Source organism: Oncorhynchus masou, chromosome 27 (genome assembly GCF_036934945.1).
Source record: "Oncorhynchus masou masou isolate Uvic2021 chromosome 27, UVic_Omas_1.1, whole genome shotgun sequence".
Classification (NCBI taxonomy): domain Eukaryota; kingdom Metazoa; phylum Chordata; class Actinopteri; order Salmoniformes; family Salmonidae; genus Oncorhynchus; species Oncorhynchus masou.
In genome coordinates, this window is record NC_088238.1 from 42,161,066 (window position 1) to 42,184,253 (window position 23,188).

Consider the following 23,188-nt stretch of genomic DNA (forward strand, 5'->3'; position numbering starts at 1 on the left):
ATTCGAAAAGATTTTCAGTCATGAAATCATTGCACGGGCCTCCTTCATATTTGATGATATGCGGTTTTTGTCAATCTCATAGCATTAAAAAACACATTTGGAGAATGGTGGGTTTCCACTAGATAGCACATCCACAATGTAGGCCATATCGTAAAAATTTATGAAAACAAAAACGTGCTTTTTGGTCATAATTTATTTTGATGTTAAAGTTAGTCATAAAGTAAGCAGTGTGGTTGTGGTTCAGTTTAAAATGAGATTTTAAGCAGATACATTGTATAAATAGACAGGGTTTATGACTTTGTGACTGTGGTAACTAGTGACGAACTTGTGGCGCACGTCTACGCTTTTCAAATCAAATCAAATTTTAGTTGTCACATACACATGGTTAGCAGATGTTAATGCGAGTGTAGCGAAATGCTAGCTACTGCCCTTCTGGACCATTTATTGTGTTCGTAGCAAACAACTGCATGTTCAAACATGCTATTTGCTTTGCTTGCACTTTCATGAAACTGCTCTCTCGAATAACATAACCCAAATAAATTCATGACAGTAGTTATGTGGTGTGATAAGTTTTGGGGTAATACAGAGGACGAGGTGGCCGAGTGGTTAAGGCGATGGACTGCTAATCCATTGTGCTTTGCACGCGTGGGTTCGAATCCCATCCTCGTCGACAAATCTTTGTTTATGTATATTATACCGCTGTGCAAGAATCTCTGCAGTGTCTGTTGATAATGTAATGTCGTCCTAGTAACTGGCTACTTTTATCCATACAATACATACCTGGCTGATGCGGTTAAAGCCATACTGCCTGAAGCCATCGTACAGGGGCACGGTGCGGGGCCCAATGTAGAAGGGCTCCCAGGGGTCCACCCAGGATAATGTATAGGTCACGTCCAGGGGCCCCAAGCCTTGGCTATGTCTGTTCACACACTAGGAGTAGTTGGTGGGAACCTGGCACTGTGGGTACGGCACCTCATAGAAGGGCTGTACCTCTCCCACCTGGTACAGCTGTGCCAGCTCCGACTTGGTGGCAGGCTTCTTGTGTACATGGCAGATCTCAAAGGCATGCAGGACGATGACCTCGTCTGTGGCAGGTTCACGTCTCATGACCAGCGCCAGGAATTGCTGGTGGTGGTCGGCACTGGTGCCATGTCGATGACCAGGATGTAGTTGGCTTCCATTACGCCGCTGGCAAAGTTCTAAAGAAGATTGTTTGGATAGGAGGCCTTACCCCCGATGGCATTTAGTTCTGGTATTTGTCTCGGTGCGTCTCCAGCCTGGCGAACACCGCGGCACAATCCTCCAGACCTGCAAAATGCTCCCGTTCCTGCTCAGGGAAAATCACCATCTTCTCGGAGTGGCACACCATGTGGAAGTCCACTGAGGGCAGAAGATGCTGAGGGTGTAGAACAGGGCTGTGGCAAATGTGGCATCTTGCCCATGTGCGAAAATGTCCACAGAGAGAGGGTTCTGCCAATGTTCCACCAAAGAGTCCAGGGGATGCAAGTTGTTGATGGATGTGTGCGTTGCTAAGGCCAATTTGTGCAAGCTTGCATCCGTTCCATTCTTCTGACTGGTGGAGAAATCACTGTTGATCAAGTTATTGTACACACGGTATTTCCCGCTGGCATCAAATATAGCCCCCGTGGACATAGAGTATCCGAGACACTCTTTCCGTGAGTTTTTCTCCGAGTGGCCATTTTTCTTGCCAGAGCTCCGGAAAAGCTCCGAGTATCGGTAGCGCTGCTGCTTCAGTTGCAAGACTGCTACCATTACCAGAGCAACACCTTAAACACGGAACATTCCTTAGAGTAATGTATTCCCGGGCACTGCATGTACACCACATACAGCAAAATCCTTTAGCAACATTCCCCAGGTAGGTATATAATTGACCACTGCTAGGTGGCTAACTAGTTACACGGAGCTCATTTCGGAATATATTTATGGGGGTCTCTCCTCGACTGTCTCGTACCGTTGACATCACGCAGTGCTGCCGTAGGATTCGAAAAGATTTTCAGTCATGAAATCATTGCACGGGCCTCCTTCATATTTGATGATATGCGGTTTTTTCAATCTCATAGCATTAAAAAACACATTTGGAGAATGGTGGGTTTCCACTAGATAGCACATCCACAATGTAGGCCATATCGTAAAAATTAATGAAAACAAAAACGTGCTTTTTGGTCATAATTTATTTTGATGTTAAAGTTAGTCATAAAGTAAGCAGTGTGGTTGTGGTTCAGTTTAAAATCAGATTTTAAGCAGATACATTGTATAAATAGACAGGGTTTATGACTTTGTGACTGTGGTAACTAGTGACGAACTTGTGGCGCACGTCTACGCTTTTCAAATCAAATCAAATTTTATTTGTCACATACACATGGTTAGCAGATGTTAATGCGAGTGTAGCGAAATGCTAGCTACTGCCCTTCTGGACCATTTATTGTGTTCGTAGCAAACAACTGCATGTTCAAACATGCTATTTGCTTTGCTTGCACTTTCATGAAACTGCTCTCTCGAATAACATAACCCAAATAAATTCATGACAGTAGTTATGGGGTGTGATAAGTTTTGGGGTAATACAGAGGACGAGGTGGCCGAGTGGTTAAGGCGATGGACTGCTAATCCATTGTGCTTTGCACGCGTGGGTTCGAATCCCATCCTCGTCGACAAATCTTTGTTTATGTATATTATACCGCTGTGCAAGAATCTCTGCAGTGTCTGTTGATAATGTAATGTCGTCCTAGTAACTGGCTACTTTTATCCATACAATACATACCTGGCTGATGCGGTTAAAGCCATACTGCCTGAAGCCATCGTACAGGGGCACGGTGCGGGGCCCAATGTAGAAGGGCTCCCAGGGGTCCACCCAGGATAATGTATAGGTCACGTCCAGGGGCCCCAAGCCTTGGCTATGTCTGTTCACACACTAGGAGTAGTTGGTGGGAACCTGGCACTGTGGGTACGGCACCTCATAGAAGGGCTGTACCTCTCCCACCTGGTACAGCTGTGCCAGCTCCGACTTGGTGGCAGGCTTCTTGTGTACATGGCAGATCTCAAAGGCATGCAGGACGATGACCTCGTCTGTGGCAGGTTCACGTCTCATGACCAGCGCCAGGAATTGCTGGTGGTGGTCGGCACTGGTGCCATGTCGATGACCAGGATGTAGTTGGCTTCCATTACGCCGCTGGCAAAGTTCTAAAGAAGATTGTTTGGATAGGAGGCCTTACCCCCGATGGCATTTAGTTCTGGTATTTGTCTCGGTGCGTCTCCAGCCTGGCGAACACCGCGGCACAATCCTCCAGACCTGCAAAATGCTCCCGTTCCTGCTCAGGGAAAATCACCATCTTCTCGGAGTGGCACACCATGTGGAAGTCCACTGAGGGCAGAAGATGCTGAGGGTGTAGAACAGGGCTGTGGCAAATGTGGCATCTTGCCCATGTGCGAAAATGTCCACAGAGAGAGGGTTCTGCCAACGTTCCACCAAAGAGTCCAGGGGATGCAAGTTGTTGATGGATGTGTGCGTTGCTAAGGCCAATTTGTGCAAGCTTGCATCCGTTCCATTCTTCTGACTGGTGGAGAAATCACTGTTGATCAAGTTATTGTACACACGGTATTTCCCGCTGGCATCAAATATAGCCCCGTGGACATAGAGTATCCGAGACACTCTTTCCGTGAGTTTTTCTCCGAGTGGCCATTTTTCTTGCCAGAGCTCCGGAAAAGCTCCGAGTATCGGTAGCGCTGCTGCTTCAGTTGCAAGACTGCTACCATTACCAGAGCAACACCTTAAACACGGAACATTCCTTAGAGTAATGTATTCCCGGGCACTGCATGTACACCACATACAGCAAAATCCTTTAGCAACATTCCCCAGGTAGGTATATAATTGACCACTGCTAGGTGGCTAACTAGTTACACGGAGCTCATTTCGGAATATATTTATGGGGGTCTCTCCTCGACTGTCTCGTACCGTTGACATCACGCAGTGCTGCCGTAGGATTCGAAAAGATTTTCAGTCATGAAATCATTGCACGGGCCTCCTTCATATTTGATGATATGCGGTTTTTGTCAATCTCTAAAAAACACATTTGGAGAATGGTGGGTTTCCACTAGATAGCACATCCACAATGTAGGCCATATCGTAAAAATTAATGAAAACAAAAACGTGCTTTTTGGTCATAATTTATTTTGATGTTAAAGTTAGTCATAAAGTAAGCAGTGTGGTTGTGGTTCAGTTTAAAATCAGATTTTAAGCAGATACATTGTATAAATAGACAGGGTTTATGACTTTGTGACTGTGGTAACTAGTGACGAACTTGTGGCGCACGTCTACGCTTTTCAAATCAAATCAAATTTTATTTGTCACATACACATGGTTAGCAGATGTTAATGCGAGTGTAGCGAAATGCTAGCTACTGCCCTTCTGGACCATTTATTGTGTTCGTAGCAAACAACTGCATGTTCAAACATGCTATTTGCTTTGCTTGCACTTTCATGAAACTGCTCTCTCGAATAACATAACCCAAATAAATTCATGACAGTAGTTATGGGGTGTGATAAGTTTTGGGGTAATACAGAGGACGAGGTGGCCGAGTGGTTAAGGCGATGGACTGCTAATCCATTGTGCTTTGCACGCGTGGGTTCGAATCCCATCCTCGTCGACAAATCTTTGTTTATGTATATTATACCGCTGTGCAAGAATCTCTGCAGTGTCTGTTGATAATGTAATGTCGTCCTAGTAACTGGCTACTTTTATCCATACAATACATACCTGGCTGATGCGGTTAAAGCCATACTGCCTGAAGCCATCGTACAGGGGCACGGTGCGGGGCCCAATGTAGAAGGGCTCCCAGGGGTCCACCCAGGATAATGTATAGGTCACGTCCAGGGGCCCCAAGCCTTGGCTATGTCTGTTCACACACTAGGAGTAGTTGGTGGGAACCTGGCACTGTGGGTACGGCACCTCATAGAAGGGCTGTACCTCTCCCACCTGGTACAGCTGTGCCAGCTCCGACTTGGTGGCAGGCTTCTTGTGTACATGGCAGATCTCAAAGGCATGCAGGACGATGACCTCGTCTGTGGCAGGTTCACGTCTCATGACCAGCGCCAGGAATTGCTGGTGGTGGTCGGCACTGGTGCCATGTCGATGACCAGGATGTAGTTGGCTTCCATTACGCCGCTGGCAAAGTTCTAAAGAAGATTGTTTGGATAGGAGGCCTTACCCCCGATGGCATTTAGTTCTGGTATTTGTCTCGGTGCGTCTCCAGCCTGGCGAACACCGCGGCACAATCCTCCAGACCTGCAAAATGCTCCCGTTCCTGCTCAGGGAAAATCACCATCTTCTCGGAGTGGCACACCATGTGGAAGTCCACTGAGGGCAGAAGATGCTGAGGGTGTAGAACAGGGCTGTGGCAAATGTGGCATCTTGCCCATGTGCGAAAATGTCCACAGAGAGAGGGTTCTGCCAACGTTCCACCAAAGAGTCCAGGGGATGCAAGTTGTTGATGGATGTGTGCGTTGCTAAGGCCAATTTGTGCAAGCTTGCATCCGTTCCATTCTTCTGACTGGTGGAGAAATCACTGTTGATCAAGTTATTGTACACACGGTATTTCCCGCTGGCATCAAATATAGCCCCGTGGACATAGAGTATCCGAGACACTCTTTCCGTGAGTTTTTCTCCGAGTGGCCATTTTTCTTGCCAGAGCTCCGGAAAAGCTCCGAGTATCGGTAGCGCTGCTGCTTCAGTTGCAAGACTGCTACCATTACCAGAGCAACACCTTAAACACGGAACATTCCTTAGAGTAATGTATTCCCGGGCACTGCATGTACACCACATACAGCAAAATCCTTTAGCAACATTCCCCAGGTAGGTATATAATTGACCACTGCTAGGTGGCTAACTAGTTACACGGAGCTCATTTCGGAATATATTTATGGGGGTCTCTCCTCGACTGTCTCGTACCGTTGACATCACGCAGTGCTGCCGTAGGATTCGAAAAGATTTTCAGTCATGAAATCATTGCACGGGCCTCCTTCATATTTGATGATATGCGGTTTTTGTCAATCTCATAGCATTAAAAAACACATTTGGAGAATGGTGGGTTTCCACTAGATAGCACATCCACAATGTAGGCCATATCGTAAAAATTTATGAAAACAAAAACGTGCTTTTTGGTCATAATTTATTTTGATGTTAAAGTTAGTCATAAAGTAAGCAGTGTGGTTGTGGTTCAGTTTAAAATCAGATTTTAAGCAGATACATTGTATAAATAGACAGGGTTTATGACTTTGTGACTGTGGTAACTAGTGACGAACTTGTGGCGCACGTCTACGCTTTTCAAATCAAATCAAATTTTATTTGTCACATACACATGGTTAGCAGATGTTAATGCGAGTGTAGCAAAATGCTAGCTACTGCCCTTCTGGACCATTTATTGTGTTCGTAGCAAACAACTGCATGTTCAAACATGCTATTTGCTTTGCTTGCACTTTCATGAAACTGCTCTCTCGAATAACATAACCCAAATAAATTCATGACAGTAGTTATGGGTGTGATAAGTTTTGGGGTAATACAGAGGACGAGGTGGCCGAGTGGTTAAGGCGATGGACTGCTAATCCATTGTGCTTTGCACGCGTGGGTTCGAATCCCATCCTCGTCGACAAATCTTTGTTTATGTATATTATACCGCTGTGCAAGAATCTCTGCAGTGTCTGTTGATAATGTAATGTCGTCCTAGTAACTGGCTACTTTTATCCATACAATACATACCTGGCTGATGCGGTTAAAGCCATACTGCCTGAAGCCATCGTACAGGGGCACGGTGCGGGGCCCAATGTAGAAGGGCTCCCAGGGGTCCACCCAGGATAATGTATAGGTCACGTCCAGGGGCCCCAAGCCTTGGCTATGTCTGTTCACACACTAGGAGTAGTTGGTGGGAACCTGGCACTGTGGGTACGGCACCTCATAGAAGGGCTGCACCTCTCCCACCTGGTACAGCTGTGCCAGCTCCGACTTGGTGGCAGGCTTCTTGTGTACATGGCAGATCTCAAAGGCATGCAGGACGATGACCTCGTCTGTGGCAGGTTCACGTCTCATGACCAGCGCCAGGAATTGCTGGTGGTGGTCGGCACTGGTGCCATGTCGATGACCAGGATGTAGTTGGCTTCCATTACGCCGCTGGCAAAGTTCTAAAGAAGATTGTTTGGATAGGAGGCCTTACCCCCGATGGCATTTAGTTCTGGTATTTGTCTCGGTGCGTCTCCAGCCTGGCGAACACCGCGGCACAATCCTCCAGACCTGCAAAATGCTCCCGTTCCTGCTCAGGGAAAATCACCATCTTCTCGGAGTGGCACACCATGTGGAAGTCCACTGAGGGCAGAAGATGCTGAGGGTGTAGAACAGGGCTGTGGCAAATGTGGCATCTTGCCCATGTGCGAAAATGTCCACAGAGAGAGGGTTCTGCCAACGTTCCACCAAAGAGTCCAGGGGATGCAAGTTGTTGATGGATGTGTGCGTTGCTAAGGCCAATTTGTGAGAGCTTGCATCCGTTCCATTCTTCTGACTGGTGGAGAAATCACTGTTGATCAAGTTATTGTACACACGGTATTTCCCGCTGGCATCAAATATAGCCCCCGTGGACATAGAGTATCCGAGACACTCTTTCCGTGAGTTTTTCTCCGAGTGGCCATTTTTCTTGCCAGAGCTCCGGAAAAGCTCCGAGTATCGGTAGCGCTGCTGCTTCAGTTGCAAGACTGCTACCATTACCAGAGCAACACCTTAAACACGGAACATTCCTTAGAGTAATGTATTCCCGGGCACTGCATGTACACCACATACAGCAAAATCCTTTAGCAACATTCCCCAGGTAGGTATAAAATTGACCACTGCTAGGTGGCTAACTAGTTACACGGAGCTCATTTCGGAATATATTTATGGGGGTCTCTCCTCGACTGTCTCGTACCGTTGACATCACGCAGTGCTGCCGTAGGATTCGAAAAGATTTTCAGTCATGAAATCATTGCACGGGCCTCCTTCATATTTGATGATATGCGGTTTTTGTCAATCTCATAGCATTAAAAAACACATTTGGAGAATGGTGGGTTTCCACTAGATAGCACATCCACAATGTAGGCCATATCGTAAAAATTAATGAAAACAAAAACGTGCTTTTTGGTCATAATTTATTTTGATGTTAAAGTTAGTCATAAAGTAAGCAGTGTGGTTGTGGTTCAGTTTAAAATCAGATTTTAAGCAGATACATTGTATAAATAGACAGGGTTTATGACTTTGTGACTGTGGTAACTAGTGACGAACTTGTGGCGCACGTCTACGCTTTTCAAATCAAATCAAATTTTATTTGTCACATACACATGGTTAGCAGATGTTAATGCGAGTGTAGCGAAATGCTAGCTACTGCCCTTCTGGACCATTTATTGTGTTCGTAGCAAACAACTGCATGTTCAAACATGCTATTTGCTTTGCTTGCACTTTCATGAAACTGCTCTCTCGAATAACATAACCCAAATAAATTCATGACAGTAGTTATGGGGTGTGATAAGTTTTGTGGTAATACAGAGGAAGAGGTGGCTGAGTGGTTAAGGCGATGGACTGCTAATCCATTGTGCTTTGCACGCGTGGGTTCGAATCCCATCCTTGTCGACAAATCTTTGTTTATGTATATTATACCGCTGTGCAAGAATCTCTGCAGTGTCTGTTGATAATGTAATGTCGTCCTAGTAACTGGCTACTTTTATCCATACAATACATACCTGGCTGATGCGGTTAAAGCCATACTGCCTGAAGCCATCGTACAGGGGCACGGTGCGGGGCCCAATGTAGAAGGGCTCCCAGGGGTCCACCCAGGATAATGTATAGGTCACGTCCAGGGCCCCCAAGCCTTGGCTATGTCTGTTCACACACTAGGAGTAGTTGGTGGGAACCTGGCACTGTGAGTACGGCACCTCATAGAAGGGCTGCACCTCTCCCACCTGGTACAGCTGTGCCAGCTCCGACTTGGTGGCAGGCTTCTTGTGTACATGGCAGATCTCAAAGGCATGCAGGACGATGACCTCGTCTGTGGCAGGTTCACGTCTCATGACCAGCGCCAAGAATTGCTGGTGGTGGTAGGCACTGGTGCCATGTCGATGACCAGGATGTAGTTGGCTTCCATTACGCCGCTGGCAAAGTTCTAAAGAAGATTGTTTGGATAGGAGGCCTTACCCCCGATGGCATTTAGTTCTGGTATTTGTCTCGGTGCGTCTCCAGCCTGGCGAACACCGCGGCACAATCCTCCAGACCTGCAAAATGCTCCCGTTCCTGCTCAGGGAAAATCACCATCTTCTCGGAGTGGCACACCATGTGGAAGTCCACTGAGGGCAGAAGATGCTGAGGGTGTAGAACAGGGCTGTGGCAAATGTGGCATCTTGCCCATGTGCGAAAATGTCCACAGAGAGAGGGTTCTGCCAACGTTCCACCAAAGAGTCCAGGGGATGCAAGTTGTTGATGGATGTGTGCGTTGCTAAGGCCAATTTGTGCAAGCTTGCATCCGTTCCATTCTTCTGACTGGTGGAGAAATCACTGTTGATCAAGTTATTGTACACACGGTATTTCCCGCTGGCATCAAATATAGCCCCGTGGACATAGAGTATCCGAGACACTCTTTCCGTGAGTTTTCTCCGAGTGGCCATTTTTCTTGCCAGAGCTCCGGAAAAGCTCCGAGTATCGGTAGCGCTGCTGCTTCAGTTGCAAGACTGCTACCATTACCAGAGCAACACCTTAAACACGGAACATTCCTTAGAGTAATGTATTCCCGGGCACTGCATGTACACCACATACAGCAAAATCCTTTAGCAACATTCCCCAGGTAGGTATAAAATTGACCACTGCTAGGTGGCTAACTAGTTACACGGAGCTCATTTCGGAATATATTTATGGGGGTCTCTCCTCGACTGTCTCGTACCGTTGACATCACGCAGTGCTGCCGTAGGATTCGAAAAGATTTTCAGTCATGAAATCATTGCACGGGCCTCCTTCATATTTGATGATATGCGGTTTTTGTCAATCTCATAGCATTAAAAAACACATTTGGAGAATGGTGGGTTTCCACTAGATAGCACATCCACAATGTAGGCCATATCGTAAAAATTTATGAAAACAAAAACGTGCTTTTTGGTCATAATTTATTTTGATGTTAAAGTTAGTCATAAAGTAAGCAGTGTGGTTGTGGTTCAGTTTAAAATCAGATTTTAAGCAGATACATTGTATAAATAGACAGGGTTTATGACTTTGTGACTGTGGTAACTAGTGACGAACTTGTGGCGCACGTCTACGCTTTTCAAATCAAATCAAATTTTAGTTGTCACATACACATGGTTAGCAGATGTTAATGCGAGTGTAGCGAAATGCTAGCTACTGCCCTTCTGGACCATTTATTGTGTTCGTAGCAAACAACTGCATGTTCAAACATGCTATTTGCTTTGCTTGCACTTTCATGAAACTGCTCTCTCGAATAACATAACCCAAATAAATTCATGACAGTAGTTATGGGGTGTGATAAGTTTTGTGGTAATACAGAGGACGAGGTGGCCGAGTGGTTAAGGCGATGGACTGCTAATCCATTGTGCTTTGCACGCGTGGGTTCGAATCCCATCCTTGTCGACAAATCTTTGTTTATGTATATTATACCGCTGTGCAAGAATCTCTGCAGTGTCTGTTGATAATGTAATGTCGTCCTAGTAACTGGCTACTTTTATCCATACAATACATACCTGGCTGATGCGGTTAAAGCCATACTGCCTGAAGCCATCGTACAGGGGCACGGTGCGGGGCCCAATGTAGAAGGGCTCCCAGGGGTCCACCCAGGATAATGTATAGGTCACGTCCAGGGGCCCCAAGCCTTGGCTATGTCTGTTCACACACTAGGAGTAGTTGGTGGGAACCTGGCACTGTGAGTACGGCACCTCATAGAAGGGCTGCACCTCTCCCACCTGGTACAGCTGTGCCAGCTCCGACTTGGTGGCAGGCTTCTTGTGTACATGGCAGATCTCAAAGGCATGCAGGACGATGACCTCGTCTGTGGCAGGTTCACGTCTCATGACCAGCGCCAGGAATTGCTGGTGGTGGTCGGCACTGGTGCCATGTCGATGACCAGGATGTAGTTGGCTTCCATTACGCCGCTGGCAAAGTTCTAAAGAAGATTGTTTGGATAGGAGGCCTTACCCCCGATGGCATTTAGTTCTGGTATTTGTCTCGGTGCGTCTCCAGCCTGGCGAACACCGCGGCACAATCCTCCAGACCTGCAAAATGCTCCCGTTCCTGCTCAGGGAAAATCACCATCTTCTCGGAGTGGCACACCATGTGGAAGTCCACTGAGGGCAGAAGATGCTGAGGGTGTAGAACAGGGCTGTGGCAAATGTGGCATCTTGCCCATGTGCGAAAATGTCCACAGAGAGAGGGTTCTGCCAACGTTCCACCAAAGAGTCCAGGGGATGCAAGTTGTTGATGGATGTGTGCGTTGCTAAGGCCAATTTGTGCAAGCTTGCATCCGTTCCATTCTTCTGACTGGTGGAGAAATCACTGTTGATCAAGTTATTGTACACACGGTATTTCCCGCTGGCATCAAATATAGCCCCCGTGGACATAGAGTATCCGAGACACTCTTTCCGTGAGTTTTTCTCCGAGTGGCCATTTTTCTTGCCAGAGCTCCGGAAAAGCTCCGAGTATCGGTAGCGCTGCTGCTTCAGTTGCAAGACTGCTACCATTACCAGAGCAACACCTTAAACACGGAACATTCCTTAGAGTAATGTATTCCCGGGCACTGCATGTACACCACATACAGCAAAATCCTTTAGCAACATTCCCCAGGTAGGTATATAATTGACCACTGCTAGGTGGCTAACTAGTTACACGGAGCTCATTTCGGAATATATTTATGGGGGTCTCTCCTCGACTGTCTCGTACCGTTGACATCACGCAGTGCTGCCGTAGGATTCGAAAAGATTTTCAGTCATGAAATCATTGCACGGGCCTCCTTCATATTTGATGATATGCGGTTTTTGTCAATCTCATAGCATTAAAAAACACATTTGGAGAATGGTGGGTTTCCACTAGATAGCACATCCACAATGTAGGCCATATCGTAAAAATTTATGAAAACAAAAACGTGCTTTTTGGTCATAATTTATTTTGATGTTAAAGTTAGTCATAAAGTAAGCAGTGTGGTTGTGGTTCAGTTTAAAATCAGATTTTAAGCAGATACATTGTATAAATAGACAGGGTTTATGACTTTGTGACTGTGGTAACTAGTGACGAACTTGTGGCGCACGTCTACGCTTTTCAAATCAAATCAAATTTTATTTGTCACATACACATGGTTAGCAGATGTTAATGCGAGTGTAGCGAAATGCTAGCTACTGCCCTTCTGGACCATTTATTGTGTTCGTAGCAAACAACTGCATGTTCAAACATGCTATTTGCTTTGCTTGCACTTTCATGAAACTGCTCTCTCGAATAACATAACCCAAATAAATTCATGACAGTAGTTATGGGGTGTGATAAGTTTTGTGGTAATACAGAGGACGAGGTGGCTGAGTGGTTAAGGCGATGTACTGCTAATCCATTGTGCTTTGCACGCGTGGGTTCGAATCCCATCCTTGTCGACAAATCTTTGTTTATGTATATTATACCGCTGTGCAAGAATCTCTGCAGTGTCTGTTGATAATGTAATGTCGTCCTAGTAACTGGCTACTTTTATCCATACAATACATACCTGGCTGATGCGGTTAAAGCCATACTGCCTGAAGCCATCGTACAGGGGCACGGTGCGGGGCCCAATGTAGAAGGGCTCCCAGGGGTCCACCCAGGATAATGTATAGGTCACGTCCAGGGGCCCCAAGCCTTGGCTATGTCTGTTCACACACTAGGAGTAGTTGGTGGGAACCTGGCACTGTGAGTACGGCACCTCATAGAAGGGCTGCACCTCTCCCACCTGGTACAGCTGTGCCAGCTCCGACTTGGTGGCAGGCTTCTTGTGTACATGGCAGATCTCAAAGGCATGCAGGACGATGACCTCGTCTGTGGCAGGTTCACGTCTCATGACCAGCGCCAGGAATTGCTGGTGGTGGTCGGCACTGGTGCCATGTCGATGACCAGGATGTAGTTGGCTTCCATTACGCCGCTGGCAAAGTTCTAAAGAAGATTGTTTGGATAGGAGGCCTTACCCCCGATGGCATTTAGTTCTGGTATTTGTCTCGGTGCGTCTCCAGCCTGGCGAACACCGCGGCACAATCCTCCAGACCTGCAAAATGCTCCCGTTCCTGCTCAGGGAAAATCACCATCTTCTCGGAGTGGCACACCATGTGGAAGTCCACTGAGGGCAGAAGATGCTGAGGGTGTAGAACAGGGCTGTGGCAAATGTGGCATCTTGCCCATGTGCGAAAATGTCCACAGAGAGAGGGTTCTGCCAACGTTCCACCAAAGAGTCCAGGGGATGCAAGTTGTTGATGGATGTGTGCGTTGCTAAGGCCAATTTGTGAGAGCTTGCATCCGTTCCATTCTTCTGACTGGTGGAGAAATCACTGTTGATCAAGTTATTGTACACACGGTATTTCCCGCTGGCATCAAATATAGCCCCCGTGGACATAGAGTATCCGAGACACTCTTTCAGTGAGTTTTTCTCCGAGTGGCCATTTTTCTTGCCAGAGCTCCGGAAAAGCTCTGAGTATCGGTAGCGCTGCTGCTTCAGTTGCAAGACTGCTACCATTACCAGAGCAACACCTTAAACACGTAACATTCCTTAGAGTAATGTATTCCCGGGCACTGCATGTACACCACATACAGCAAAATCCTTTAGCAACATTCCCCAGGTAGGTATAAAATTGACCACTGCTAGGTGGCTAACTAGTTACACGGAGCTCATTTCGGAATATATTTATGGGGGTCTCTCCTCGACTGTCTCGTACCGTTGACATCACGCAGTGCTGCCGTAGGATTCGAAAAGATTTTCAGTCATGAAATCATTGCACGGGCCTCCTTCATATTTGATGATATGCGGTTTTTGTCAATCTCATAGCATTAAAAAACACATTTGGAGAATGGTGGGTTTCCACTAGATAGCACATCCACAATGTAGGCCATATCGTAAAAATTAATGAAAACAAAAACGTGCTTTTGGTCATAATTTATTTTGATGTTAAAGTTAGTCATAAAGTAAGCAGTGTGGTTGTGGTTCAGTTTAAAATCAGATTTTAAGCAGATACATTGTATAAATAGACAGGGTTTATGACTTTGTGACTGTGGTAACTAGTGACGAACTTGTGGCGCACGTCTACGCTTTTCAAATCAAATCAAATTTTATTTGTCACATACACATGGTTAGCAGATGTTAATGCGAGTGTAGCGAAATGCTAGCTACTGCCCTTCTGGACCATTTATTGTGTTCGTAGCAAACAACTGCATGTTCAAACATGCTATTTGCTTTGCTTGCACTTTCATGAAACTGCTCTCTCGAATAACATAACCCAAATAAATTCATGACAGTAGTTATGGGGTGTGATAAGTTTTGTGGTAATACAGAGGACGAGGTGGCTGAGTGGTTAAGGCGATGTACTGCTAATCCATTGTGCTTTGCACGCGTGGGTTCGAATCCCATCCTTGTCGACAAATCTTTGTTTATGTATATTATACCGCTGTGCAAGAATCTCTGCAGTGTCTGTTGATAATGTAATGTCGTCCTAGTAACTGGCTACTTTTATCCATACAATACATACCTGGCTGATGCGGTTAAAGCCATACTGCCTGAAGCCATCGTACAGGGGCACGGTGCGGGGCCCAATGTAGAAGGGCTCCCAGGGGTCCACCCAGGATAATGTATAGGTCACGTCCAGGGGCCCCAAGCCTTGGCTATGTCTGTTCACACACTAGGAGTAGTTGGTGGGAACCTGGCACTGTGAGTACGGCACCTCATAGAAGGGCTGCACCTCTCCCACCTGGTACAGCTGTGCCAGCTCCGACTTGGTGGCAGGCTTCTTGTGTACATGGCAGATCTCAAAGGCATGCAGGACGATGACCTCGTCTGTGGCAGGTTCACGTCTCATGACCAGCGCCAGGAATTGCTGGTGGTGGTCGGCACTGGTGCCATGTCGATGACCAGGATGTAGTTGGCTTCCATTACGCCGCTGGCAAAGTTCTAAAGAAGATTGTTTGGATAGGAGGCCTTACCCCCGATGGCATTTAGTTCTGGTATTTGTCTCGGTGCGTCTCCAGCCTGGCGAACACCGCGGCACAATCCTCCAGACCTGCAAAATGCTCCCGTTCCTGCTCAGGGAAAATCACCATCTTCTCGGAGTGGCACACCATGTGGAAGTCCACTGAGGGCAGAAGATGCTGAGGGTGTAGAACAGGGCTGTGGCAAATGTGGCATCTTGCCCATGTGCGAAAATGTCCACAGAGAGAGGGTTCTGCCAACGTTCCACCAAAGAGTCCAGGGGATGCAAGTTGTTGATGGATGTGTGCGTTGCTAAGGCCAATTTGTGCAAGCTTGCATCCGTTCCATTCTTCTGACTGGTGGAGAAATCACTGTTGATCAAGTTATTGTACACACGGTATTTCCCGCTGGCATCAAATATAGCCCCCGTGGACATAGAGTATCCGAGACACTCTTTCCGTGAGTTTTTTCTCCGAGTGGCCATTTTTCTTGCCAGAGCTCCGGAAAAGCTCCGAGTATCGGTAGCGCTGCTGCTTCAGTTGCAAGACTGCTACCATTACCAGAGCAACACCTTAAACACGGAACATTCCTTAGAGTAATGTATTCCCGGGCACTGCATGTACACCACATACAGCAAAATCCTTTAGCAACATTCCCCAGGTAGGTATAAAATTGACCACTGCTAGGTGGCTAACTAGTTACACGGAGCTCATTTCGGAATATATTTATGGGGGTCTCTCCTCGACTGTCTCGTACCGTTGACATCACGCAGTGCTGCCGTAGGATTCGAAAAGATTTTCAGTCATGAAATCATTGCACGGGCCTCCTTCATATTTGATGATATGCGGTTTTTGTCAATCTCATAGCATTAAAAAACACATTTGGAGAATGGTGGGTTTCCACTAGATAGCACATCCACAATGTAGGCCATATCGTAAAAATTTATGAAAACAAAAACGTGCTTTTTGGTCATAATTTATTTTGATGTTAAAGTTAGTCATAAAGTAAGCAGTGTGGTTGTGGTTCAGTTTAAAATCAGATTTTAAGCAGATACATTGTATAAATAGACAGGGTTTATGACTTTGTGACTGTGGTAACTAGTGACGAACTTGTGGCGCACGTCTACGCTTTTCAAATCAAATCAAATTTTAGTTGTCACATACACATGGTTAGCAGATGTTAATGCGAGTGTAGCGAAATGCTAGCTACTGCCCTTCTGGACCATTTATTGTGTTCGTAGCAAACAACTGCATGTTCAAACATGCTATTTGCTTTGCTTGCACTTTCATGAAACTGCTCTCTCGAATAACATAACCCAAATAAATTCATGACAGTAGTTATGGGGTGTGATAAGTTTTGTGGTAATACAGAGGACGAGGTGGCCGAGTGGTTAAGGCGATGGACTGCTAATCCATTGTGCTTTGCACGCGTGGGTTCGAATCCCATCCTTGTCGACAAATCTTTGTTTATGTATATTATACCGCTGTGCAAGAATCTCTGCAGTGTCTGTTGATAATGTAATGTCGTCCTAGTAACTGGCTACTTTTATCCATACAATACATACCTGGCTGATGCGGTTAAAGCCATACTGCCTGAAGCCATCGTACAGGGGCACGGTGCGGGGCCCAATGTAGAAGGGCTCCCAGGGGTCCACCCAGGATAATGTATAGGTCACGTCCAGGGGCCCCAAGCCTTGGCTATGTCTGTTCACACACTAGGAGTAGTTGGTGGGAACCTGGCACTGTGAGTACGGCACCTCATAGAAGGGCTGCACCTCTCCCACCTGGTACAGCTGTGCCAGCTCCGACTTGGTGGCAGGCTTCTTGTGTACATGGCAGATCTCAAAGGCATGCAGGACGATGACCTCGTCTGTGGCAGGTTCACGTCTCATGACCAGCGCCAGGAATTGCTGGTGGTGGTCGGCACTGGTGCCATGTCGATGACCAGGATGTAGTTGGCTTCCATTACGCCGCTGGCAAAGTTCTAAAGAAGATTGTTTGGATAGGAGGCCTTACCCCCGATGGCATTTAGTTCTGGTATTTGTCTCGGTGCGTCTCCAGCCTGGCGAACACCGCGGCACAATCCTCCAGACCTGCAAAATGCTCCCGTTCCTGCTCAGGGAAAATCACCATCTTCTCGGAGTGGCACACCATGTGGAAGTCCACTGAGGGCAGAAGATGCTGAGGGTGTAGAACAGGGCTGTGGCAAATGTGGCATCTTGCCCATGTGCGAAAATGTCCACAGAGAGAGGGTTCTGCCAACGTTCCACCAAAGAGTCCAGGGGATGCAAGTTGTTGATGGATGTGTGCGTTGCTAAGGCCAATTTGTGCAAGCTTGCATCCGTTCCATTCTTCTGACTGGTGGAGAAATCACTGTTGATCAAGTTATTGTACACACGGTATTTCCCGCTGGCATCAAATATAGCCCCGGTGGACATAGAGTATCCGAGACACTCTTTCCGTGAGTTTTTTCTCCGAGTGGCCATTTTTCTTGCCAGAGCTCCGGAAAAGCTCCGAGTATCGGTAGCGCTGCTGCTTCAGTTGCAAGACTGCTACCATTACCAGAGCAACACCTTAAACACGGAACATTCCTTAGAGTAATGTATTCCCGGGCACTGCATGTACACCACATACAGCAAAATCCTTTAGCAACATTCCCCAGGTAGGTATAAAATTGACCACTGCTAGGTGGCTAACTAGTTACACGGAGCTCATTTCGGAATATATTTATGGGGGTCTCTCCTCGACTGTCTCGTACCGTTGACATCACGCAGTGCTGCCGTAGGATTCGAAAAGATTTTCAGTCATGAAATCATTGCACGGGCCTCCTTCATATTTGATGATATGCGGTTTTTGTCAATCTCATAGCATTAAAAAACACATTTGGAGAATGGTGGGTTTCCACTAGATAGCACATCCACAATGTAGGCCATATCGTAAAAATTAATGAAAACAAAAACGTGCTTTTTGGTCATAATTTATTTTGATGTTAAAGTTAGTCATAAAGTAAGCAGTGTGGTTGTGGTTCAGTTTAAAATCAGATTTTAAGCAGATACATTGTATAAATAGACAGGGTTTATGACTTTGTGACTGTGGTAACTAGTGACGAACTTGTGGCGCACGTCTACGCTTTTCAAATCAAATCAAATTTTAGTTGTCACATACACATGGTTAGCAGATGTTAATGCGAGTGTAGCGAAATGCTAGCTACTGCCCTTCTGGACCATTTATTGTGTTCGTAGCAAACAACTGCATGTTCAAACATGCTATTTGCTTTAATTGCACTTTCATGAAACTGCTCTCTCGAATAACATAACCCAAATAAATTCATGACAGTAGTTATGGGGTGTGATAAGTTTTGGGGTAATACAGAGGACGAGGTGGCCGAGTGGTTAAGGCGATGGACTGCTAATCCATTGTGCTTTGCACGCGTGGGTTCGAATCCCATCCTCGTCGACAAATCTTTGTTTATGTATATTATACCGCTGTGCAAGAATCTCTGCAGTGTCTGTTGATAATGTAATGTCGTCCTAGTAACTGGCTACTTTTATCCATACAATACATACCTGGCTGATGCGGTTAAAGCCATACTGCCTGAAGCCATCGTACAGGGGCACGGTGCGGGGCCCAATGTAGAAGGGCTCCCAGGGGTCCACCCAGGATAATGTATAGGTCACGTCCAGGGGCCCCAAGCCTTGGCTATGTCTGTTCACACACTAGGAGTAGTTGGTGGGAACCTGGCACTGTGGGTACGGCACCTCATAGAAGGGCTGCACCTCTCCCACCTGGTACAGCTGTGCCAGCTCCGACTTGGTGGCAGGCTTCTTGTGTACATGGCAGATCTCAAAGGCATGCAGGACGATGACCTCGTCTGTGGCAGGTTCACGTCTCATGACCAGCGCCAGGAATTGCTGGTGGTGGTCGGCACTGGTGCCATGTCGATGACCAGGATGTAGTTGGCTTCCATTACGCCGCTGGCAAAGTTCTAAAGAAGATTGTTTGGATAGGAGGCCTTACCCCCGATGGCATTTAGTTCTGGTATTTGTCTCGGTGCGTCTCCAGCCTGGCGAACACCGCGGCACAATCCTCCAGACCTGCAAAATGCTCCCGTTCCTGCTCAGGGAAAATCACCATCTTCTCGGAGTGGCACACCATGTGGAAGTCCACTGAGGGCAGAAGATGCTGAGGGTGTAGAACAGGGCTGTGGCAAATGTGGCATCTTGCCCATGTGCGAAAATGTCCACAGAGAGAGGGTTCTGCCAACGTTCCACCAAAGAGTCCAGGGGATGCAAGTTGTTGATGGATGTGTGCGTTGCTAAGGCCAATTTGTGCAAGCTTGCATCCGTTCCATTCTTCTGACTGGTGGAGAAATCACTGTTGATCAAGTTATTGTACACACGGTATTTCCCGCTGGCATCAAATATAGCCCCGGTGGACATAGAGTATCCGAGACACTCTTTCCGTGAGTTTTTCTCCGAGTGGCCATTTTTCTTGCCAGAGCTCCGGAAAAGCTCCGAGTATCGGTAGCGCTGCTGCTTCAGTTGCAAGACTGCTACCATTACCAGAGCAACACCTTAAACACGGAACATTCCTTAGAGTAATGTATTCCCGGGCACTGCATGTACACCACATACAGCAAAATCCTTTAGCAACATTCCCCAGGTAGGTATAAAATTGACCACTGCTAGGTGGCTAACTAGTTACACGGAGCTCATTTTGGAATATATTTATGGGGGTCTCTCCTCGACTGTCTCGTACCGTTGACATCACGCAGTGCTGCCGTAGGATTCGAAAAGATTTTCAGTCATGAAATCATTGCACGGGCCTCCTTCATATTTGATGATATGCGTTTTTTGTCAATCTCATAGCATTAAAAAACACATTTGGAGAATGGTGGGTTTCCACTAGATAGCACATCCACAATGTAGGCCATATCGTAAAAATTAATGAAAACAAAAACGTGCTTTTTGGTCATAATTTATTTTGATGTTAAAGTTAGTCATAAACATTTACATTTACATTTAAGTCATTTAGCAGACGCTCTTATCCAGAGCGACTTACAAATTGTTGAATTCACCTTCTGACATCCAGTGGAACAGCCACTTTACAATAGTGCATCTAAATCATTTAAGGGGGGGGTGAGAAGGATTACTTATCCTATCCTAGGTATTCCTTGAAGAGGTGGGGTTTCAGGTGTCTCCGGAAGGTGGTGATTGACTCTGCTGTCCTGGCGTCGTGAGGGAGTTTGTTCCACCATTGGGGGGCCAGAGCAGCGAACAGTTTTGACTGGGCTGAGCGGGAATAAAGTAAGCAGTGTGGTTGTGGTTCAGTTTAAAATCAGATTTTAAGCAGATACATTGTATAAATAGACAGGGTTTATGACTTTGTGACTGTGGTAACTATTGACGAACTTGTGGCGCACGTCTACGCTTTTCAAATCAAATCAAATTTTAGTTGTCACATACACATGGTTAGCAGATGTTAATGCGAGTGTAGCGAAATGCTAGCTACTGCCCTTCTGGACCATTTATTGTGTTCGTAGCAAACAACTGCATGTTCAAACATGCTATTTGCTTTGCTTGCACTTTCATGAAACTGCTCTCTCGAATAACATAACCCAAATAAATTCATGACAGTAGTTATGGGGTGTGATAAGTTTTGTGGTAATACAGAGGACGAGGTGGCCGAGTGGTTAAGGCGATGGACTGCTAATCCATTGTGCTTTGCACGCGTGGGTTCGAATCCCATCCTTGTCGACAAATCTTTGTTTATGTATATTATACCGCTGTGCAAGAATCTCTGCAGTGTCTGTTGATAATGTAATGTCGTCCTAGTAACTGGCTACTTTTATCCATACAATACATACCTGGCTGATGCGGTTAAAGCCATACTGCCTGAAGCCATCGTACAGGGGCACGGTGCGGGGCCCAATGTAGAAGGGCTCCCAGGGGTCCACCCAGGATAATGTATGGTCACGTCCAGGGGCCCCAAGCCTTGGCTATGTCTGTTCACACACTAGGAGTAGTTGGTGGGAACCTGGCACTGTGAGTACGGCACCTCATAGAAGGGCTGCACCTCTCCCACCTGGTACAGCTGTGCCAGCTCCGACTTGGTGGCAGGCTTCTTGTGTACATGGCAGATCTCAAAGGCATGCAGGACGATGACCTCGTCTGTGGCAGGTTCACGTCTCATGACCAGCGCCAGGAATTGCTGGTGGTGGTCGGCACTGGTGCCATGTCGATGACCAGGATGTAGTTGGCTTCCATTACGCCGCTGGCAAAGTTCTAAAGAAGATTGTTTGGATAGGAGGCCTTACCCCCGATGGCATTTAGTTCTGGTATTTGTCTCGGTGCGTCTCCAGCCTGGCGAACACCGCGGCACAATCCTCCAGACCTGCAAAATGCTCCCGTTCCTGCTCAGGGAAAATCACCATCTTCTCGGAGTGGCACACCATGTGGAAGTCCACTGAGGGCAGAAGATGCTGAGGGTGTAGAACAGGGCTGTGGCAAATGTGGCATCTTGCCCATGTGCGAAAATGTCCACAGAGAGAGGGTTCTGCCAACGTTCCACCAAAGAGTCCAGGGGATGCAAGTTGTTGATGGATGTGTGCGTTGCTAAGGCCAATTTGTGCAAGCTTGCATCCGTTCCATTCTTCTGACTGGTGGAGAAATCACTGTTGATCAAGTTATTGTACACACGGTATTTCCCGCTGGCATCAAATATAGGCCCGGTGGACATAGAGTATCCGAGACACTCTTTCCGTGAGTTTTTCTCCGAGTGGCCATTTTTCTTGCCAGAGCTCCGGAAAAGCTCCGAGTATCGGTAGCGCTGCTGCTTCAGTTGCAAGACTGCTACCATTACCAGAGCAACACCTTAAACACAGAACATTCCTTAGAGTAATGTATTCCCGGGCACTGCATGTACACCACATACAGCAAAATCCTTTAGCAACATTCCCCAGGTAGGTATAAAATTGACCACTGCTAGGTGGCTAACTAGTTACACGGAGCTCATTTTGGAATATATTTATGGGGGTCTCTCCTCGACTGTCTCGTACCGTTGACATCACGCAGTGCTGCCGTAGGATTCGAAAAGATTTTCAGTCATGAAATCATTGCACGGGCCTCCTTCATATTTGATGATATGCATTTGGGAATTTTTTGTCAATCTCATAGCATTAAAAAACACATTTGGAGAATGGTGGGTTTCCACTAGATAGCACATCCACAATGTAGGCCATATCGTAAAAATTAATGAAAACAAAAACGTGCTTTTTGGTCATAATTTATTTTGATGTTAAAGTTAGTCATAAAGTAAGCAGTGTGGTTGTGGTTCAGTTTAAAATCAGATTTTAAGCAGATACATTGTATAAATAGACAGGGTTTATGACTTTGTGACTGTGGTAACTAGTGACGAACTTGTGGCGCACGTCTACGCTTTTCAAATCAAATCAAATTTTAGTTGTCACATACACATGGTTAGCAGATGTTAATGCGAGTGTAGCGAAATGCTAGCTACTGCCCTTCTGGACCATTTATTGTGTTCGTAGCAAACAACTGCATGTTCAAACATGCTATTTGCTTTGCTTGCACTTTCATGAAACTGCTCTCTCGAATAACATAACCCAAATAAATTCATGACAGTAGTTATGGGGTGTGATAAGTTTTGGGGTAATACAGAGGACGAGGTGGCCGAGTGGTTAAGGCGATGGACTGCTAATCCATTGTGCTTTGCACGCGTGGGTTCGAATCCCATCCTCGTCGACAAATCTTTGTTTATGTATATTATACCGCTGTGCAAGAATCTCTGCAGTGTCTGTTGATAATGTAATGTCGTCCTAGTAACTGGCTACTTTTATCCATACAATACATACCTGGCTGATGCGGTTAAAGCCATACTGCCTGAAGCCATCGTACAGGGGCACGGTGCGGGGCCCAATGTAGAAGGGCTCCCAGGGGTCCACCCAGGATAATGTATAGGTCATGT

The 23,188-nt window shown here is 46.5% G+C and overlaps 12 non-coding genes and 8 pseudogenes across 12 annotated transcripts; 12 read left to right on the forward strand and 8 right to left on the reverse strand.

Annotated features, from left to right (window-relative positions):
* Window positions 1-588: 588 nt before the first annotated feature.
* trnas-gcu (transfer RNA serine (anticodon GCU)) lies at window positions 589-670 on the forward strand. The gene has a single exon. It is a non-coding gene; the product is annotated as a tRNA-Ser (tRNA).
* A 74-nt stretch (window positions 671-744) lies between these two features.
* On the reverse strand, window positions 745-1,835 carry LOC135515471 (beta-1,4-glucuronyltransferase 1-like; annotated as a pseudogene).
* Window positions 1,836-2,587: 752 nt separating this feature from the next.
* On the forward strand, window positions 2,588-2,669 carry trnas-gcu (transfer RNA serine (anticodon GCU)). The gene has a single exon. It is a non-coding gene; the product is annotated as a tRNA-Ser (tRNA).
* Window positions 2,670-2,743: 74 nt separating this feature from the next.
* Window positions 2,744-3,833, reverse strand: LOC135515472 (beta-1,4-glucuronyltransferase 1-like; annotated as a pseudogene).
* A 746-nt stretch (window positions 3,834-4,579) lies between these two features.
* On the forward strand, window positions 4,580-4,661 carry trnas-gcu (transfer RNA serine (anticodon GCU)). Its single transcript has one exon. It is a non-coding gene; the product is annotated as a tRNA-Ser (tRNA).
* Window positions 4,662-4,735: 74 nt separating this feature from the next.
* LOC135515473 (beta-1,4-glucuronyltransferase 1-like) lies at window positions 4,736-5,825 on the reverse strand (annotated as a pseudogene).
* Window positions 5,826-6,577: 752 nt separating this feature from the next.
* trnas-gcu (transfer RNA serine (anticodon GCU)) lies at window positions 6,578-6,659 on the forward strand. The gene has a single exon. It is a non-coding gene; the product is annotated as a tRNA-Ser (tRNA).
* A 74-nt stretch (window positions 6,660-6,733) lies between these two features.
* Window positions 6,734-7,824, reverse strand: LOC135515474 (beta-1,4-glucuronyltransferase 1-like; annotated as a pseudogene).
* Window positions 7,825-8,577: 753 nt separating this feature from the next.
* trnas-gcu (transfer RNA serine (anticodon GCU)) lies at window positions 8,578-8,659 on the forward strand. Its single transcript has one exon. It is a non-coding gene; the product is annotated as a tRNA-Ser (tRNA).
* A 74-nt stretch (window positions 8,660-8,733) lies between these two features.
* On the reverse strand, window positions 8,734-9,822 carry LOC135515475 (beta-1,4-glucuronyltransferase 1-like; annotated as a pseudogene).
* Window positions 9,823-10,575: 753 nt separating this feature from the next.
* Window positions 10,576-10,657, forward strand: trnas-gcu (transfer RNA serine (anticodon GCU)). The gene has a single exon. It is a non-coding gene; the product is annotated as a tRNA-Ser (tRNA).
* Window positions 10,658-10,731: 74 nt separating this feature from the next.
* Window positions 10,732-11,822, reverse strand: LOC135515476 (beta-1,4-glucuronyltransferase 1-like; annotated as a pseudogene).
* A 63-nt stretch (window positions 11,823-11,885) lies between these two features.
* LOC135515477 (beta-1,4-glucuronyltransferase 1-like) lies at window positions 11,886-15,093 on the reverse strand (annotated as a pseudogene).
* Window positions 12,576-12,657, forward strand: trnas-gcu (transfer RNA serine (anticodon GCU)). Its single transcript has one exon. It is a non-coding gene; the product is annotated as a tRNA-Ser (tRNA).
* On the forward strand, window positions 14,575-14,656 carry trnas-gcu (transfer RNA serine (anticodon GCU)). Its single transcript has one exon. It is a non-coding gene; the product is annotated as a tRNA-Ser (tRNA).
* Window positions 15,094-16,575: 1,482 nt separating the features above from the next.
* On the forward strand, window positions 16,576-16,657 carry trnas-gcu (transfer RNA serine (anticodon GCU)). The gene has a single exon. It is a non-coding gene; the product is annotated as a tRNA-Ser (tRNA).
* A 573-nt stretch (window positions 16,658-17,230) lies between these two features.
* LOC135515478 (uncharacterized) lies at window positions 17,231-23,186 on the reverse strand (annotated as a pseudogene).
* Window positions 18,577-18,658, forward strand: trnas-gcu (transfer RNA serine (anticodon GCU)). The gene has a single exon. It is a non-coding gene; the product is annotated as a tRNA-Ser (tRNA).
* On the forward strand, window positions 20,877-20,958 carry trnas-gcu (transfer RNA serine (anticodon GCU)). The gene has a single exon. It is a non-coding gene; the product is annotated as a tRNA-Ser (tRNA).
* trnas-gcu (transfer RNA serine (anticodon GCU)) lies at window positions 22,884-22,965 on the forward strand. The gene has a single exon. It is a non-coding gene; the product is annotated as a tRNA-Ser (tRNA).
* Window positions 23,187-23,188: the final 2 nt, after the last annotated feature.